At 49.3% G+C, this 17,105-nt stretch overlaps 1 protein-coding gene across 1 annotated transcript in view; it reads left to right on the top strand.

Moving 5' to 3' along the window:
- Positions 1 to 222: 222 nt before the first annotated feature.
- The window catches only part of FHL1 (four and a half LIM domains 1), a 33,814-nt gene continuing 16,931 nt past the window's right edge, over positions 223 to 17,105 (top strand). Inside the window, exon 1 of the mRNA XM_063347354.1 lies at positions 223 to 410. The gene's annotated coding sequence lies outside the window, so the exon portion shown is untranslated. The remainder of the gene's footprint in view (positions 411 to 17,105) is intronic.

Here is a 17,105-nt window from a genome sequence, read left to right as displayed (position 1 = left end):
GAGTCCCACAGGTCCCAGTAACAGCACTTTGCTGCTGTGGGGAAGCAGAGGAACGGCTATACTGGCCAAGTGCCGTTGCTGGGTGGGTTTTCCCCCGTGGACCCTGCAGGGGCTCGGGGAGGAGCAGGCTCCTCCAGCTGCTCCTCGGGCAGGAACGGTGCTATTGGCTGGATTCATTTATTTTTTTTGCAATGCGCCTCCCTGCTATAAGTGACAAAGCAGCCGCTGTCCCGCCAGCCGGACACCCCAGCCCAGCCGCCTTGCCTCTGCCAGGCTGGAGGCACGGCCCTGGACCGAAGCGCTCCTGGGTCCATCCCTCTGCTGAGGTGCTGTGCACGGAGCTCAGTCCATCCCTGCCCTCCTCCAGGCAGCAGCCGCCCCGCAGCAGCTCCCAGGCTCTCCGGCAGCCAGTAAGCACATGCCTCTGTCTCTCCCTCTCAAGCATCACCTCACGGGGAGCGTTTCAGCATCCCGTGCTCCGCGGATCTCTGGATTTCAGGGCTTGAGCTGGGTCTTTGCTCCGCTTTGCGACTGCTCTGCCGGGGAAGGTTTTGCGAGAGCAGGGCTGGGGGAAACGGGAAGTCTGCGGGTGTATAATGTACTTCTAAAAGACTCTTTCTAGCAAGCAGTTTCTTTGTGGATCACTGAGTCAACCTCTGAAACTGCCTCTGGTTTATGGGGTGTTTTGAGGGTGGGATTTATCTAAATTCTTGCTTCTGATTTCTCCTGCACCCTCTTTTTGTGACAGACGTGTTCCCTCCTGGAAGGTGATGGCTTTGAAAGTATGGGCAACCACTGGGGTATAAATAGAGCTTTTCTCTTTTCTTCCCAGCTGAGTGGGTGTTTAAGGAGCATTTGCAGTGGTACAGAGCTGTGGAAGAGCTGTCAGCTGTGTGTTTCCCTAGGCAGGTGATCAGATGTGCCTCTTTGAAGCTTTTAATAACAGCCGGGGAGGAAATAGCTTAAAGCAGTGGGTGTTTTGTGGGCTCTCAGGTGATGTGATGCCCTCAGAAAGTGAGGAATGGTACCCTCTGAATCAAGGGAGCCAGCTGGCAGTAACAGAATTGGGGAATATGGAAATGCAAGCTTTTACCTATTAATTATCACATCATCCTCTTTCTGTATTACGGCATATGGGGCAGTTGCAGAGTTTCTGACAAGCCATGCTTGCAGCTGCCCCCATGAGAATGCAAACACCTTTATCTTTATACAAACACTGCGCCCTTGTATCTGTCTAGATTTGTGGAATCACTTGCATGAGTGAAACTATTTGCCCATGTGTTTGCAAGACGGGTGTTTCTGTCACTAATCTTTTCTTTAGCAACTAGGCAAAAGATAAGTTAATGCGTGTGACTCCGGTCCAGTTTGTATTGTGTAAGCAGGAGCCACTTTAGAAATGGATGCGGCTGCTTTTTAAATCACTGGAATCTAACACTTGAAAGGGAGGGGAAAAAAATTGGTTAAAACAGTCCACCTACCAATTAGTCTTTTCCCTTGTTTTGAGCGGAAGAGTGTTTTTTAAAAACGACGACAACAAAAAAAAAATGCAGAAAGGAAACTGATTAAATTCTTAAGCCATGATGTACAAAGCAAATAGCTGATCAAGCAACCAAATATGGCTTTAAAGTTTAAACTTTCTTTTTTAATGATAAAAGCACCCACATACTTCAATTCAGTGACAACACCCTTTTTTTTTTTCTCCCTGCTCCTCCCCCCAAGTACAGCATTCTTGAATACAAACCAGCTCTTAATTTTTCCTTAAAGAGCTCAGTATATAGAAATTAATTCTTGACTAACACCTGCTAGAAAAATGTGGGTTAGGGGTTTCAGAGCTAACCCCACAAGTGCAAAAAGCCACAAACCGACAAACCCTCAAGAGCTCAGTGCAATAGAAAGTTAACTGCTCAGATTTTTGGACTGCGGCTCTGAGGAACCAGTTTGGGGCTGGGGTTTTACAGCAGGTTTCTGACTCGCGCCGCTCTTGGAGTTTTGGCTGGGGGAGGTTTGTAGGATTGGGCTCTCGCAGTGTTTCGAACAGGGGAAGTTATTCCCTGCTGTGAATGATGGCTTGCCTCCACGTATGCTGGTATAATTCTCTGCCTGGATGTAAATAATGGCAGCTGTTCAAAAGGAGACGTTTAGGGTACTCAAACACTTGAAAATAAACACTCTCCAGCCCATCTTGTCTGGCCTTTATTTCGGAAGCAGCCTTTCCATCGAACTGTACCACGAGTGGAAAATCCAGACATATGGTACGAAGCAGCTGGTGGGAGCCCTGGCAGGTTCCTCTCTGCATCCATGAATAGGGGAATGATGTTGTAGGATGCACTTTCTCTCTGATCTAAACCCATATCCCATGACTATGACTTATAGCCCACAACCACTGCACTAGGATATAACAAAAGCTTTAAGTAACTGCCCTCCTTGCCCCCAAGAAGCAACTTGCTTCCTTTTGTGTAATACCCGAGTGAAAAGAAGGTTGTTCCGTGTTATAGGACATCCTGCAGCCCTTCCTGTGCTCTGTGTGTGCTGGTAGAAACTTGTGCTCCTTTGGTGTGGTTCTTGAGGATCGTGGCTGTGATTATCTTCCCCATCTCTGCCTTGGAAACACATCCTTGGTGTCAGTACATGCAGGTCTGAGCACTGGGTGGGAGCTGGGATGTGTCTGAATCTTCCAGTGCTTCAGTGGAGACAAGTAATGATGTGAGCAAGGAATAATATTGTCCCCTCAGCAGTAGCCTGTGTCAACGATGCCCTTTTAAGTTTACCCACCATCCCCGAGGGATGTACTGGGGGATTCAATTCCTTAAAGAACTTTGGAAAATTCCTCTGATCTTTGCTGGTGAGACATTCCAGTCCAGCCTATATTTAGCACTTTCCCTTTTTGTGGTGCTGTTTAGACCTGAAGTCCCAGTGGCGTTAAATGCAGCAAGGTAAACCTCCCCACCACCAACGTGCCAGGTTTGCTCAGGCTTGGGGTGTGCTCCTAAATCAGAGCAGCTTCCTGGAGAGCGATGGCCAAGTTCTGGCTGCTGGTGCCAGGCTTCCTCCAGGGTCACACTGAGACACAGGTGTCACCAGCAGATGTGTGTGGGGGGTGGCTGATCCATGCAGCCAGTGCCTGCCTCTCACCCTCATGGTCCCCAGCCATCGTCACCTTAACCCTCTGTGTGTAGGAGTGCTAAGGTAGCAAAGCTGAGATTTCGTATGCGATTCTGTAATTTTAGCTATGTGGAATCACTTTTGCTTGGAAAGGTAATGGAAATAATGTCTATGCAATAAACTTTCCCAGATCCAACCTGTGATTTTATTATAAAATGTGCATTGTAAGGCAAGATACTTCAGCTTGATTCATTGGGATCTCTTTTTTTCATTTCTCTATTATGGAAGATGCAGACAGGGAGAGTAACAAAGCAGAAATGTTCTGAGATCAGACGTTTCATGTCTGATTTTTGGCAGAGGGAGCGTGGGAGGAAGAGAGACCTCATGTTTCATTTAGATATCCTGATTTGGAGAGGAGTTTTAAGCAGATGGCTCTTGAGACACTAGGACTCTAAAGGATTAAATGCATTTAGATAAATGCTTGCTTCCACAGCATTGTTTTAGGAGGACTGTGCCATATATTCTGGCTTCAGTTCTTTTATCCCTGCGTCTAGGCAAAGCCCTCTTTGCAGCCACTTGGCTGGGTGTAGGAGCAAAGGCACTGCGGCTTCCCTGGGGTTCAGAGACAGGATAAAGCCCAGCATGTTTCGACTCCCTGATGTGCTTTGACTGGGACATTTTGTAGATGGGATGTTACCCCAGCTGGCTTCTGTGGGAATTAATTGGATTTGAGAGGTGAAGGCTGGTCTGTGATGAGCGTTTCTCCCTGCTAACCCTCCGCCTGTGTCCAAAGGGAGCCTGCAGGCTCAGCAAAAATACTGCAGAAACTTGGGCTCTGAAACAAGGTGTAAATTGGAGGGATAAAGTCCCTTAAAGAAGGATTATGAGTTGCTCCATGTAGGGAATTAGTCCTGTGGTGTCTAGAGGCAGTCACAAAATTGGGCTAAAATGAAGTCTACGCGCTGGGAGAGAGCCTGTGAGTGGGTGCTGCTGAGTCCCACAAAACAGGCAGGGTGTGAAGAGGGGATGGGTGTCAGGAAAATGGAGCCTTGTCCCAGCTTCTTGCCCTCAGTCCCAGGGGATGCAGGTGCTGTGCATACCACACGCTCGCCCTCTCCAGGCCCACAGCCAAAAATCTCTCTCCTACCAGAGATTGACTCATTTTGCTGCTCTGTGTATTTCCCGCAAAGGCTTTGCTCTGCTCCCAGCTGGTATGTGGAAAGCCACAAAAAAGCCTTCTTGGCGGGGCAGCGTTGGCCCTCCCTGTGTGTCCCTGCAGCGTGTCCTGGAGCAGGATTTGGCCCCCGACACTTTCGGAGCAGTTCAGGCGTGTGTGGTGCCAAGAACACCGCCAGAGCAAATTCCAGCTGTCGGAGCAAGAGAGAGCGGTGTCATCTGGGGGACGGACAGATGGATGGATGGATGCTCTTATGCTTCTCCAGCTTTTTCATCTCCCTCTAAGGAAACTGCTCCTTCCCTCCTGGCAAATAGGGCTCATGACCTATGGCAGGACAGGGCTAAAATGACATTTAAGGCTTTGGAGCTATTCAAAAGCAGGGCAAACATTTCATTATAGCCACGCTGGAATGGGATAGACAGGGTTCTGAGGAAACACTCTTTCAAAAAAGGCCAAATTAAAGAGTGCACTGGAAAAGGTTGGAGAGCCAGGACAGGGTTCCCGACAGCGAGGGAGCTGCAGCCCAGGGTGGAAGGACTGGTATTTTGCTGTGCGCCTGACTGGAAACTTTAAGGCAGAGTTACAATTTTGGTTTGGATGGCGTTATAGAATTGCATTACTTTTGTAAATAGGAAATTCAAAACCTCTTGACTTCACATTGGTGTTTTCAGAAGAGCCAGTCATTCCATGGATGTGCCTGATCTTTTTTGTTTCTTGAGGTGACCCTGGTGACTGCTGTGATTTGGGAGGCATCCCTATCTTCCTCCTGCTTGGCGGAGCTGGCTGTTTGGCATGTGAGTAGGCAGTCAACAGCCGTTAACTGAGAGGGATTAAAAGTGCTTGGATACGGCTGCGTTTGTGGTCTGTTGGGATCAAACACCGAATACCAGTTGTCACCCAGACCTCTAATGAAGAACAGCAAAAAAATTCCTGCAGGGAATTGGCTCCCTGCTGGGAACAAGCACTGAGGGTGGCTTTTCAGCTTCCTTGTTTCTAGTATCTTTCCACCCCTGGAAAGGGGAAACCAAACCAGAGTGGAAAAGAAGAGACTAAAATTGCTCACCGGAGGCTGCCTGACAGGTCTAGCTTGAGGTTTAATAATTTGAATCAAAATGTTTCAGAGCCAGCTTACTTGTTGAACTGCAGAGCTACAGTGAAACGAGTCGGTTCTGGTGTCTCTACTGTGATGTAGATGGGGAGGAAGAACAGGAGAAATAGCTAAAAAAAAACAAAACCATTTTTAAAAAAGTAGGAAAGCTTTCCCTCCTGGAAAATCCTCCCACTTGTCTTCAAGACATGAGGGACCTTCATGCTTTATGATGCTTTGAAATAGGGGGAGCTTCAAATGAAATGACGGCTGGCTCCAGTGGTGTCTATTTACTGAAATGATGGGTTTGAGAGACTCCTGTTAACAAGCAATTGCATGTGCTAGATATGCTGAGGGTCTCCTGTGGAGAGGTGTGATTTATAGACATCTATGATCCACCTATTTTGCTTCAAGCTAGCTTTAATGCCAAAGCAGTTGCCCCAATATGTGAAAGTTCTTGTGTTACACCAGTGTCTATGCAGCAGATGACTTCAGAGCTTCTGGCAGAATTGCTCTTCCCTGTTTTGTTTGGCCAGAGAGCGAAAAATCCACTCAATCCTCCTCTGTCTTATGAACCAGTGTGCTGGATGTGCCTTGCTGCCTTTGCTAAGAAAAATAGAAGCGGTTCATCACACTAAACCTATGGCTGGTCCAGCCCACCGTGGTTGCTGGTTGGCTTTCCTGCAGGGAATTGGCTCCCAGCTCTTCCCCAATGCCTTCACTTGGGAATATTCAGTTTTCATGTGCTTCCAATGGTCTCTGACCAAAGATCCCCTTAAGAGTAACTATGAAACCACCCTAAATATAGCTCCCCCATTGCTGATAGGATGCTGGGGTGGGAGAAAATAATGTACTTGCTTCTAAAGAAATGCCCCAAGTTGTGGGAACCATTCGGACTTGGCAGGCTACTCGCAAGGCATTTGCTATTTGTTTAACTTGGGACTGGCTGCCCCTGGCAGTTGTTACCATCAGCCGCCTTTCTTATCTGCTCTTTTCTATAATAAACATTGGAGCAAAGATTTGGAATTAGTCACTTGTGAGGCACTGCCTGCCTGCCTTTCCAGCTTCTGTCTTATCGTCTCATTTTTGGACTCTCGACCCTTCTCCTCTTCGTTCTGTGCCTCTTGGTTTGCCCCTTTTCTGGCATAGCAAAGAGCTCGTTAAAATATCCCGTAGGTGTGTTATCCCCAGGACTGCCTGCATCCCAGAAGACATGCTGTCCTGGGATAGGGCATGTCACAGTGGGATAGGGATGTCATACTGCTGCTGGGTACTACGGGGATTTTTCTAGCGTGACTTACCTAAACCAGGGGATGGTCTGGATGAGTTGTTCTGGCTGACGTCTGTTCAGATGAACAACCCATGGAGGCAGCGTAAGGATTCTGAAAGCATCCTGGGGGCCTGGCACCACGTCCTGCTCTTTGGTACAGCATTAACCACGGGGCAGTCGGTAGTTTGAGGGAATACAAACAGCACCTCCAGAAGCACAGGGCTGCGTGGTCTTCATTCAGAAATCTGAGCGATTCCTACTGATTTGCTTCCACTTTAAAATTCCCTGGTGTCTCTAAGCATTGACTTGACCTGGTCTTGCTTCTGACAGTGCTGTTGGAGAGGCAGTAATGAGCAGTCCAGGGTGCAAGAATCTCTCTCTCCCTCTGGTCTCATCTCGCTTTAAAAATACACAGAGCTATATATTTCACTCAACACATGCAAATACTGTTTCCTATCTACCCTTGCTCTGCTGACTGAAAGCCAGTCACGCTTCCCCTCTGGGACAGCCTGCCAGGTAAATGCCACTTGATGTATAATGTATTTCAGTGCTGCCTCTGGAAACGGCTGGGTGGCAGCGTTGGAGCAGGTCGGAGAGCAGCCCATGTTTACCCTGCAGTGGCACAAAGGCCCTTAGTGGGGATGCAAATCTACTTAGTTCTGTCCGGATTTGCTTTGTTGGGTGCAGGAGCATGTTGTGCACCTCTCACCACAATCTTCCCTTCTCTCTTATACCATTATCACCACAACACTTTTTATTTAGCTGAAGGTGGAAAGTTTGACTCTGGATCTGTCTCTGGGGTGGGATGGGTTTCTTGCAGCGGGTCAGGTACAAAACCTGCCTGTTTTCATTTCAGAAGGCTGACTGGGGACTTAGCCACAGATTACATATCTTGACCAACATTTCAGCTTGCTGGATTGAACTGGTCAGGGAAGAGTATCTCTTTTTTGTGGAACTGCATTCAGCAAAAAAAAAAATCCCAACAACAACACGAACCCTTTGTTAAACGTAAGAGGTGACTTGGGCAACTTCTGAGCTGTATCTTGGCTCAGGTCTAGGTGTGACAGAAAACCAGACACGGCCGATCTCTTTCAAGCACTCTACATTGCAATTCGGAGCAGGCAGATACCCTGGGGTTAGTCCTGCTTCTCACTGCCCTTCATGCTGATGCATGTGATGAAGGATGAGAGGAAATTCCTGCCCAAGAGCATAAACAGGCAGGAAGACCTGTAAGTGGCCATGTCCTCATAGGCTGACACGTGAAATGGAGCTGATGACGGCTGGTGTTAGCGGATATGCTAGTGTCAGTCTCTCCTGAAACCTGTTTCAGGGAAAGATTGTTTGATTTCTGGCTGGAGAGGATTGCAAACAACAATCTGATGTGCTGGAGGAGGCTACCACCCATCTGGTGTCTGGGATGGCAGGAGGCTGCCGTGCAGGGGCACCCGTGGTGTGTGTAAGCGAAGACTATGCTTCACACCACCTTTTTGCAGTTTCATGTCGCTGGGGTCAGGCTTGAAGTCAGATTTCCCTCTGACCTCCGGTGCTAACGCAGCCCATCTCCATAGCAATGGCTGCAAATACCGTCCTCCGTGCGCTCCTACCCCAGGCTGTGTTGGTGCTATAATGTGGTGAAGCTTTCTGTGTACTGCATTAAACACTGAAACAAACAACCAATAAATCTGTTATAAACCGATGAGTAATTTGTTTTGGTTACCAGGGAGATTGCCAAGTGCATATTCAACCTGAAATAGCGATGAGCTCATCCTCTGAGCAACAGTGGTGCCTGAGCTGGAGCAGCCGGATGGAAAGGGAGCCAGCGCCAGTAATGCTGTCTGCTCCACCGACATTTGGACGCTGTGCGAGCTGTTTTGCCAGAGAGCTTTTGCCTTGCAAATGAGACCGAGCAGGGGATGGTGTGTGAGGCTGGTTGCTGAGCCCAGGCTTTTTACAGGTCCTGGAAGTGTGGTGGTGATGTTCCTGGTGGGTTGGAGAGCCTTAGGAGTGGGTTAAGGTGCTGCAGAGGTGGTCTCCCCTGCTATCTCCCATATCTTGGAAACCCCTCCCTGTACAAGGATTGCGGGGAAAACCCAGATGCTTGACTTGTAGATAAGGGCTAGTTTTAAACAGCTAGTCAGATAGGTGTATCTGACGGGCAGAGCCTCTTCCCTGCTGCTGCTCCGGGCGCTGGAGCAAGGACTTGGGAAAACCCCACCCTCTTCTGCAACGTACATGAGGCAGGAACGTGAAAATTTGGGCTCTGCCGTTATTTTGCCCTGACGCACCCCCAGTTTAAGTAGAGCAGGACTTGGCTTTTGAAGGGCTGGTGCTAGGAGTGGGGTTTAGCAGCTTTCTGTGTCCGTCTGTCCCTGCAGTTGCTCCCGGGAATAAGCCCACAGATGACACTAGGTGTCAGGAGGACCTGCGCTTGGACAGCCACTGGGGTCACCTTCTGCCGGGGCGTAGCGGGCAGTGTGGGAGCAGCTGCTGCAAGCAGAGAGATGGCTTTCTTGCTCTCTGATGCAGAGCTGAACCCGGGGTGATGGAGGTTGGGGTTGGAGGGGGCTCTCGCGGGGCTGCTGGCCGTGCTGGTTGGAAAGGTAGGACTGCGTCTCTGTCAGCCCAGCCAGAAGGGGTCCAGGCAGGGCTCCGATAGCATCCTGCACTTTTCTCTGCTAAGGCAGAGGTGTTTCCAGGTGTACTTGCATCCAATGAATTAATATTTTCTGAAGAAATAGAATTTTTAACTTAAAAAAGTCCATCTGTAGGAGGAAGTACTGCCCGTCCCTCTGCACTAGGATGCTGCAGGGGAGAGGATGACAAACGTGTGGCAGTTTTTGCTCTCCATTGCTGAGTGGTCAAATACCTGAAATGATGTAGAAATACATCACTGTATTACCTGGCAGCTGTCTTCATGAAGCAATGCACAAGCCACTTACCAGAGGCCCACTGGTGGATCTCACTGAATGTTTCAAGACATAGTCACCAGTGACTGAAACCAGGTAACAATTATCAACAGCACAAATGCAAACAAAAGCTGAGCCCCTGAAATGTAATCCACGAACCTACTCCCATGATGCAAAAACACAAGCTTTTTTTGGATTAAACTCACGGCTTTCTGGAGCAAGGGGTGAAGGCTGCATCTGTAAAAAGGGTGCTGGTTTCAGCAGAGGTACGTTTGTATTTTGGAAGTCTTTCATTATAATTTTACAAGCATGGAGTGATCTGTCTCTGTTCTTGCAAGTCCCGTCCAGGCCTGTGAGTGGATTTCTTCCAGTTCCTTTCTGGAGCCATGTGGGAAATGCTTTGGTGACACACCCAAGTCCCTCAGCATCCTGGGCAGCTCTGTCGCAGCCATCACTGCATTCAGCCATCAGGGAAGGGCTTCGTGAAACCCTGTTATGTGGAGTAAGTTGGCATTTGAAAGAAGGTGATTTTTAATGTGAGGAGTTATAACTAAGTGTGATTTGGGTGAGAGAGGCATGAGTTCAGCTGCACGCATCTGCCTTTTATAGTTGGCAGTGCTCTTGGTGGCACACCTGGGCCATCCCAAGGGCTGGTTTTGAGTCCACAGGACTCTGGTGTAGTGCAGCTGCTTCCACCGTGTCCCCCATAATGCCCATAACTGGGCTGGCAGACAGCTAACAAACTGCTGCGTGGCATTTTATCTGTTGCTTTCAGCAGCTTTTTGGAGATGAAGCACAGCATGTCTAACACGTGCATGAATTATTTGCTATTTCTTTGCATCGCCTCTTTATTACGGGGCTGAGCAGTGGGTGTTAGTGTTTGGGAATGGGACAGGCATCCCTGCGGGTCTGCAACGTCTCTCTTCCACATGTCCTCACTCCAGTGTTTCACCTACTTGGTATCAAGGCATGTTTGCTTTTTTGGCTGTCTCTGGGCAACCAAAAACACTGCTGTACTTTGCAGATCCTGGACTTGGCCAGGACCAAGCCTAACCTTGCTCAACCCTGGCATAAAGCAGGCAAGGCTTGCTACTGAGAAGACAATTTGGCTCAAGAGGTGTAACTTTATCAAAGGGACAGTAGAGTCCTTGCTGTTGCAGGAAAATCCTCGATGCTTTGGAAGCCCTACCCTTTCCTCGTTGTCCTGCAGCATTCCCAGCAGGACACGGGTGCTTGTGGGCTCTCATGCAATGCGGCTGCACAAGCTGGTTTGAAAAGAAAGCAAGCCACTGTTTCACATCTGCTTTAGCTTTTTGACAGTTTTCTCTGGCACTTGTGTGCAATTAGCGCTGCTTTTTTGTCACATGGAGCTGATCCTCTAATAGTTTGATTTGGACAGTAGTTTGACAGCCAGCAGCAATTGTATTGAGAGGGGCTGTTTCTCTTTGCAGACTGTGTTACTCGTTGTCCCTGAATTTATTGTCTCACTGCTACTTGAGAAAGGAAACAAAATCATTTTTTTGCGCCTGGATCCAGCCACAGAGCCGAGGATGGCTTAATCAAACACATAAGTGGTTGTACCAACTCCAGTCAGTTTATTTCTATGTTTAAAATCAAGCACTTCTCTAAGTATCTTATTTTTCATCTTCCAAGATTTGTGTTTAATAAATGTAACAGCCCATAGACTTTGCCCGTTGCACTGACAGAAAGGCTGTAAAGGTGCAGTGCTGCTGTAAGACCCTCGGTGGGAGCATGGGACAGGAGACGGGACCTTCTCTTGCCTCCGACCACCCTGGCCCCTCCCTGTGGAGGTGGGGGATGAAGGTATTTGCTGTTTCAGCAAACGCAAGGCAAATTAAATGTATCAGCTGAAATAACCTTACCTCTCCATACTGCTTTGGGCCGAACTGTCTCTTGCCAAGTATTAATCTACTGATCTTAATATTTCCAGAGACACAAAAGCAACTGAAATTTTGCTAGGTTACCCCAAAAGTAGAGTTGAGGGGGGCATCGTGGGGAGGAGAATTCCCCTGCCACTGCCTCCATCCGGCAGATGAGGACGCTCAGTTGGGATGTCACAAACCAAGGCCAGGCTCCTGCCCGTGGGCTGAGCATCATCCTGGGCTGGGTCTCTCTGGTTTGGGCTGAAATTGAATCCTAACCCCGATGAAAGATTTGAAGATATTTGTTCCTTTTAATTAATTTATTTATTTTAAAAAATGAGAACCAATGTTTTCCAACCGACCCTGTGGAGAATGCTTTTTAGTGCAGTCCTTGCCCAGCTCTGATCTGACATGATTTCCAGGGAGACCCGGGATCCTTATCACTTTATGAAAAATGAGATTTACATTCCGGTATCACACAGGCACTTTGAAAATATTATCCCTGACTCCGGAGAAATGGCTCATACATTTTAATGCCGTTATTAGAAATTGAATAGACAACACTTTTCCTCAGTGGAAATTGCTGTGTAGCTCGGCGGGGGAAAAATATGCAGAAAGCCCTGGTGGAGACTTCAGAGAGCTCTCGTCACCCTGAAATGTGTGTGCTTTTGGTGCAGCGTTTCTACTGAATGAAAAGAGCAAGGTTTGATCTACACCAGAGAAAAGGGAAAGCACAAGTGCGTGGGCCAGCAGCATGGGAAGAGACAGCAGTGGGGCTCAAAGCACCGCAACAGCTTCTGGACTGAAAGCAGAGTGCACCCAGGCCTTACGAGATAGTGGGTTGCTCTGGGCTTCTGTGTCCCAGAGCATTGTGGAAATGTTGCACACAGGTGCTTTATTTGTGGTCTTAATAAGTGTAGAGAAATCAAGCCGGATGAGTGCTGGCTTAAAGTGGCATAAGAGTGAAGAGGTGCTGAGATTGGTGAAAGATGCCCTTGGGAGGAGAAGGAGCAAGGAACCACAACCAAAAAAAAAAAAAATCCCCAAATTGGGTTCCTTTTAACATAAGTTCTTTTTTTTCCATGGTAAATGAACTTGAAAGAACCAGCTGATCTCTGCTCCTCTCAGGGCAGATGGCCTCTGAGGAGGACTTCATGTTTAGCTGCAGTGCATTGAGGCTCTGGAGTTGCTGAGATGGGAGTCCCTTGCTCATGAGTGTGGAGGGAGAAAAAGGGTCACAGCTGGCAAAATAATCCTTTATCAGGGCTCCAGGCTCTTCTGGAAGTCTGGCTGGCTTCTTTGGTTTTGCCCGAGTCCTCAGTCTCTTGGAGGTCAGTTTGGGAAAGAGCAGCCAAGGCAAGTTGAGTAGGATCAGAGCGAGTGGTCTTCTAGCCTGGCAAGGGCTCCAGCTTCCCTGCAAAAGCAGAGAGCAAGGAGCCGTGCTGAGCAGGGTGATGTGTCGTCGTTAAATGAACAGAGCTTTCATGAGAGATTTAATGGGCAGATTTGCAAAATATTAATGTGAGTGGTGGCTGAAGTCACCTCTGTCCACAGACTGAGCCTGGGCCAAGGGGAAAGTTAAATGCTGTCTGTTTCAGCTGAGGAAATGTGTGATAATGCAGGACCAGAGCAAAGTGTTTTAGAAAGACTGCACCATGGCTCTATCTTACAAGTGAGCGGGTACTTGTGGGCCTCCTCACCCCCCTCTGGTGGGTGTCTCCTCCTTGGCTTGTCCTGGAGCATGTCCCCAGACTGTCCTGGAGCACGTCCCCTGGCATGGCCAGTGAGTGCCCATGTGATGTGGTGCCAAAAAAGCCGTTGCAAACTTGTAGCTGCTCCAAGGTGAAAGGTTTCCATTTCTCCTGCCCTTGGTGCTGGTGGTGCAATGTGGCCCAGCCTGGCTGAGCCTTCGTTGTATGTATCGGGGTGCATGGAAGTTGACCCCTTCCTCCATTTTGAAATGCACTTATCTGAAGTTGGAAATGAAATCAAACCCTCCCAAAGCAGAGGTTTCTGAGAATAACTTCTGTGACTAATCCAACCCCATAGGCCTCACTGGAGGGGACTTTGCAGCTTTGTTTTTCCTTGTAAAGTATGCCCAGCATATGTCCTGACAATTAGTCAGAGTGCCCAAAAATACCCGTCAGCCCTGCAAGCTGATCTCCTTCGGCTCCTGGAGCTGAGACAGACACAGGGTTGTGCACTGTGGGGCTTTGGGAAAGGTTATTTTTAAAATGGCCACATAACAAGGGTGATTTGGTGCTTTCAGCCACCAGTGCTCTCTAGCAACTGAAGGTTGTAGCCAAACGCTAATCTTGCTCGAGGCGACTGTCCTGTGCCCGGGGTGATGGGCTCGTTGTCCTGCTAAACCCCTACACCAGGGCTGGTTCCTGTCAGCTCTAAATCAGCGCTCACGCCATGGCCCTGGGGCCTGTGCCAAGTTCAGGCCGTGCTTTGATGGTGTGCTGGATGCCAGGGAGTCTTCCCAACCGGCATGCCAATGCTTGGAAGGGCATGTCCTTCTCATTGAAGTGGTGGCCTGTCTTTACCCTTAGCCAGGCAGTGTGCTCTGCCCGGCCCTCTTCTGAGAAGCATTTGCTTTACCCATCTCTGGACACTTGAGATGAAGTTTTCTATCCTTAGTGTTTCCTATGTGCTGAGTTTCTGGAGGGTGTTTTGCCAGAATTGCAGTCCACCCACCTTTCTTCTCCTCTGAAAATAAAGCTCTTTAAGGGGAAAGACCAAGGCTCCTTGGTATTGCAGAGCACCACTTGTGGTGGGTTTTGGCTTGGCCCACTGTGCTGTGGGGCAGAGGAAGGAGGTCTGCAGAACTGTCTGCCCAGCAGCTTCCTGCGAACATGATGTTTTACTAGAAAACATCACACCAAAAACATTCCCAGCCTTTGGAAGAAGAGCTCAGGCACAGCCTGCAGCCTTGAAAGTCCTTCTTGCTGCCAGGTCCTGTTGCATGAATGCAGGAGGATGGCAGGGCTGCTGGAAACCCGTGTCAGGGATGCTGGAGAGCGTGTGTGTTGTAGCTGATGTCTGAGCAGCTGCTAATTTCTGACTCGTGGTGGGTGGATTTCCAGGGAAGGCGAATGACCTAGCTTTCAAGCAGTGATACGAACTAATAGTGGAACTTCCTTCCGTGCTCTCCACAGTGAGCTGTTTAACTTCACTGGGGGAGAGCATCGCTCAGCCAGCTGCTGCATCTTTGAGAAGTAATTGAAAGCAATTAGGAATGCAGAGAACATAATGGAGGTTGTGAAATATTATTTCAGTGACGGCTTACTAACAACTTGGAGAAGCCCCGACATGAGCATTTATTGTGTGGGTATGGTAGGATTATATCCCTGTGAGTGTTCATCAGACCTCATCTTTCCTGGAAGAGACTGCCATGCTGCCTGGCTGGGATCAGTGCGGTATTTATTTGACAGGGACTGAAGTTACGTTTCTCAGCTCTCAAGCCAGGGCTGAGCCACGGGGGGGAAGCTGTGACTGGCTAACCTTTGCCCCATGTTTGACTCCGACTGTCATTCCTTCTCCATGTGACTGCATCTCAACTTGAACAAAGACAGACATTTGCAGTTGGCCAAGATAGCCCTAAGGAGCTCCACTGTCCTAAGTGTGAAGTTTTGGGGTAATAACCTGGGGAACAACTGAGTTGTGGTGCAGCTTGCTTGGCCCCAAGGAGGGCTCTTCTGAGGACCACATAGTCCTGGTGGAAGTGCTGTTGGTAACGGAGAGGCATCACACCCCTGCCACCACTGAGGGCACAGTGCTACGTAGCTGGAGCTCTGCAGCCAAAGCTCTGTACATTGCAAAGAGCAGAAACCCTAGAGTTCTTCAAGGGAGCTTTGAATGCAGGGGCCTGGCCAGTGTGGGTGAGAGCGTGGCACTGCTGGGGTCCCAAAATGCTAACCTGGAGACCTTCCCCACTGCTCCTGTGTCGCTGGACACACAGGCAGCTTCTCCCCTGCCTGCTGGCTCCTCTCCCCTGGGAAGCGCTGCACCCTTGCTTGCTTTTGTGGTAAATGAACTTGCAAGAACCAGCTGATCTCGGCTCCTCCCAGTGCAGATGGCCTCTGAGGAGGACTTCCCATTTGGCTGCAATGCATCGAGGCCGCTTTGCTCAAACTGGGCACTGCTGGGTGGATCTGTGCACAATGCAGCCATAAGGCTGCTGAGAAGGAAGGGCCGAATGCTGTGTTTGAGGCTTTTTAGCCCAGTTGTGGGCTTGATGCACTTAGAAGGCATCTGAATTTGGACCAGTCTTGGCAGTACCTGTGGATCTTTCTCCCAGGAGAAGCAAAGGAAGGCTTTGTGTCTCCTTACGGTTGGCCAATGCCCCGACACGTTCAGACCTGTCGTTTCTACCTTGCAGCTCACACGAGGGGGTTGCAGGCAGCCTGCCAAGCCCCGCCCCCCGCTGACTGCACCTCACAGCTCCCTTCCGCAGGCTGGGTCGGGGCAGAAGGATGTGGGAGACGCAGCTGGGAAGAGAAATTCGGCCCAGGTTTAACCTAGTGAGTTTAAGACTAATACATTTTTCTGTCTAAGAGATGTAAAAAAAGTCTTCAGCCTTTTGGGACTGTCCCTTTTAAAGCTTGTAGTGAAGGTCTAAATGTAACTGTAGGGACCACAACAGGCATCCGCTCAGCATCCTTGCTGCTGGAAGATAGAGTCTTGGCGTCTTATCTGCAATATAGCAAAGAGCCACAGGGAGGAGGGAGCAGCGGTAGGAGGAAATGGGCTTTCTTGGTGCACTTGGTTCAAAGCCAACCCTGTGCAGCACCTTATACTGCTGCAGCCTCCTCTCACCGCAGTCCTCTCTGGAGCCTGTATGTCCCGGGGCTGCTGCTGTGGGTCTGTGTGGTGCCTGCACCCCACCATGCTGCGGCTCCTGTTCTCCAACCCTGACACAGCCCGGAGGGGCGACGGGAGCTGGACAAAGCCTTGGGTCTACAAAGCAGCTCTTGATTTATGCACAGATGCTGCCCCCAGGCCTTGGTGTCGCTTGGCTTTCAGCAGCAGCCAGAGGTCTGCCATGTCAGCAACAGGTGACGGGAAGAAGTGCCAGTCAGGAGCATGTGTGGAGGGGAGCTGCAGAGCAGATGGCAGCAGGGGAATAAATTTGGAGCTGCCATGGGAATAGTACTGGAAACAGTCCAGCCTGCGGATGGAGGCAGATGGGAAAAACCCACTTTAGATCTCTTCCCAGTTTTGCTATTTTTCAGATGCCTGCATTTCCAGCTCCGTTATCTCTGGGCCATTCTTTCCTGTCTGTTAATACACCCTCATCCTTATTTTTTTTTTTCTCTCTCCTTATCCTTCCTTCTCTTCCCCCTTTTGTTTCTACTCACATTGTATCTGAGTTCATGGAGGGTTACCCAGTCTGTGCCTGCCTACTTATAAGTTTATTCCCAGTTCCTCTATCCCCACCTCCATAGCGGATCCTAAAAGCTTCCCCTGGCACTGAAAGGCTCAGTGCACGGATCTGACCCAGCTGTGGGCTGGAGTTCAGCATGGAAAGAAGGAAAACACCCTGTGTGCCTTTGCCATGTGCTGCCCATTTCCTTCTCCAAGGTCCACTCTGAGCTGGTAGCCCGAGGGCATGGGGCTTGCCTTATGGCTGGTATGTTCATACCCTCTGTCACTGCAGGGATGTCCTTGCTGGATT

This window comes from Chroicocephalus ridibundus, chromosome 9 (assembly GCF_963924245.1).
Source record: "Chroicocephalus ridibundus chromosome 9, bChrRid1.1, whole genome shotgun sequence".
Classification (NCBI taxonomy): domain Eukaryota; kingdom Metazoa; phylum Chordata; class Aves; order Charadriiformes; family Laridae; genus Chroicocephalus; species Chroicocephalus ridibundus.
Note: the sequence above shows the minus strand (reverse complement) of the source record. Positions and strands in the feature narration are given on the sequence as shown.